This window comes from Schistocerca americana, chromosome 11 (assembly GCF_021461395.2).
Source record: "Schistocerca americana isolate TAMUIC-IGC-003095 chromosome 11, iqSchAmer2.1, whole genome shotgun sequence".
In the NCBI taxonomy this organism is placed as follows: Eukaryota; Metazoa; Arthropoda; class Insecta; order Orthoptera; family Acrididae; genus Schistocerca; species Schistocerca americana.
Genome location: NC_060129.1, coordinates 36141020 through 36144431, shown reverse-complemented (window position 1 = coordinate 36144431; position 3412 = coordinate 36141020).

Sequence of the window (3412 nt, the reverse complement as noted above, 5' to 3'; positions counted from 1 at the left end):
AGCTTCCAGTTCTATAGTTCTACAGATACGTAACAACGTAAGCTCCAAATATTATTTTCCCTTTCTTTTAAAATAATATAAAAAATTAGTCCTATTTTCATTCATTTGCACCTATCATTACATAGCAGGTAGAACTGATCTAGTAACACAAGAATGATAACAGAAGATAACCATACACTAATATAAGTAACCTTTCTGTATAGGAGACAGTACGAAAAATATTTATTGAGCTAAATTTATAGAAGTCAGTAGCAAATGAAAAACATTCCCTTCGTTACCAAAAGACAGCAATACTGTCTGAAGCTCAAGTTTCTCCTGGTCCATACATTGTTGAAATAACTTATGGTTCAAAAGGCTCTGAGCACTATGGGACTTAACATCTATGGTCATCAGTCCCCTAGAACTTAGAACTACTTAAATCTAACTAACCTATGGACATCACACAACATCCAGTCATCACGAGGCAGAGAAAATCCCTGACCCCGCCGGGAATCGAACCCGGGAACCCGGGCGCGGAAAGCGAAATAACTTATGCGAATGCAGTTATGTGATGTCTTCATCAGTCACTGATGCTTTGGCAGAAGACACAGTCATTTATTTTTCAGTGCACAGATGGTAACATGGTGGCTGTCAAAGACGTCATCTGGCTCAAACCCTATACGTTGTTTGAACTAATGTTCCACAGTATTTAATAATTAATATGTCCTTGGTAGGACCATATATGATGATATCCCAAAGAGCACACACTGTAGAATATACAGATTGCTATCATTTAGGCTGAATGGTTAGGAAGAATCTTTGATCTCAGACAGAGTTTACTTCAGTGTAGATGATGGAATAGCTTTCCTATTTAATTACATTGAGACGCTGTGACCAATGATCACATACGTATATTTGCAATTGTATTATCATTTTTTCTTTAATTACAGGGTCAAAGAACTAACTCAAACGAATCCTTTCCCACAAAGCTTTGATGCTTTTCTCTTCTGTCGGCCTCCCCTTTTCACCTAGACGTCATACCAGCAGAGCGGCAGCAGGGGTCCCGCAGCAGCTCTGGCCGTATAGGTGTTGCTGCCGACTGTACCCTGACAATTCCAGCACGCAGTCTGCCAGTATCTCATAATGGGAGAGTGTTACAAATTTATGCAAGCATATCACAGAACTAAATACATCGCATGAGAGATGAATGCTACTCGAGTCTAGAAGAATGAAACACATTGCCGTTTGTAGTGTTTATCGAAGTTACTACTACCATTTGCCATTGTGAGGAATATTACACTACATCATACACCTAACGTCAGCAATTGTACACTATGCGATCAAAAGTATCCGGACACCTGGCTGAGAATGACTTAGAAGTTAATGGCGCCCTCCATCGGTAATACTGGAATTCAATATGGTGTGGCCCCACCCTTAGACTTGATGACAGATTCCACTCTCGCAGCCATATGATCAGTGATGTGCTGAAAGGTTTCTTGAGAAATGGGAGCCCATTCTTCACAGAGTGCTGCACTGAGGAGAGGTATTGATGTCGGTCGATGAGGCCTGGCACGAAGTCGGCGTTCCGACACATTCGAAAGGGGTTCTATACGATTCAGGTCAGGACGCCGTGCAGGGCAGTCCATTACATGGATGTTAATGTCACTTAACCACTCTGCCACATGCTGTGCATTATGAACAACTGCTCGATCGCATTGAAAGATGCAATCGCCATCCCCGAATTGTTCTTCAACAATGGGAAGCAAGAAGGTGGATAAAAAATCAATGTAGTCCTGTGCTGTGATAGAACCACGCAAAACAACACGGGGTGCAAGCCCCCTCCATGAAAAACACGACCACTCCATAACATCAATACCCCCGAATTTAACTGTTGGCACTACACACACTGGCAGATGACGTTCAGCGGGCATTCGCCATACCTACACCCTGCCATCGGATGGCCACATTGTGTACCGTCATTCGTCACTCCACACAACGTCTTTCCACTGTTCAAACGTCCCATGTTTACCCCCCTTACACCAAAGCGAGGCGTCGTTTGGCATTTACCGGTGCCATGTGCAGCTTATGAGCAGCCACTCGACCATTAAGTCAAAGTTTTATCAACCCCCCACCTAAATGTCATAGTACTTGCTGTGGATCGTGATGGAGTTTGGAACTGCTGTGTAATGTGCATGGGGGCTTAATTAAATAAAATGCAAATAATTTTAATTTTTTTGTCGATGTTTGTCCGATTACGAAGTCTCGTAACCGGTTGGCCCTGACTGGTATTAGTACGCAATCTGACTGCATAGAATAACAACAAAAAATGAAAGGAAATTTCCGTTAACACAATTAATTAATTAAGTCGCCAGCAACTATAAAAGCTACGAAACAAAAACTACGAAACAACAAAGCACAAGTGTAACTGTTCTGTGTGGGAGGAAGTGTGATTCAACGTACACATCTGGCACGGCTCTTCCTCAATAAGACAAGGTATTTTAAGCACCATTTACACTGAAATAATTAAAAAAAAACAGAAATACTATAATTGCCCATAGAAACCAGAATTACACTGTAATACATGAACACAATCCAGATGCTTTGTTGACTGAACCTGTGACCAAGAGACATATGTTAGTTAGGAAATTTGAAATAAAAAATGTTTTTTTTACCTTCATATATATTGACGAAAAATACACTCTGATCATTACAACATCCCCATTCGAACAGAATCGGCTGTCTAGCCCATCAGAACAACTGCACACGACATGCTCACAACTAGTACTGCTATCGACATCCTCTCAACAAGCACTGACTATGGCAACCTCAGAACTCCTACTGCCCACGGCAACTTCTGAACAAGCACTGCCAGTTGAGGCGGCTGAATAATACTCTTTGGCGCAATCTCTAGCGCTGTGACGCAGTGAAGCAACCTTTCATATGCCCCTCCTCCACAGGCTAGAATTTGATGGTATTTTTGACAGCATTGGTGGTGAAAATACCAACAAATTCGTCCAAAAAAAATGCAGACAAAAATAAAAGATAATATTAATAAGTAAATATCACATAACTAGATAAATTTTGGCTTTGCACTGACTCTTCAATAACCTAATATAAAATACGGTAGGGAATACAAATGCTTGCATACATGTGATTTACATAATAGTTTACACAAGTATCATTCAATCAATGGCACCAGCAATGACGAATAGGTGTAGGTAAGAGTCTCATAACATTTCATAAACAGTAAATGCACAAAAAATCAGTTTGTACAAATATTCACATAAAATCTTTTCAGTAGTTCAATAAACAGGTAGCACTTCTCAGAGTAGTTGATAGTTCCAACAGTAGCACCCAGCAATGGTCAACAGGTGCAAATAGCAGTCTCATAATATTTCAGCAGCGGTATTTAAACAGCTCCAACAGTGGCACC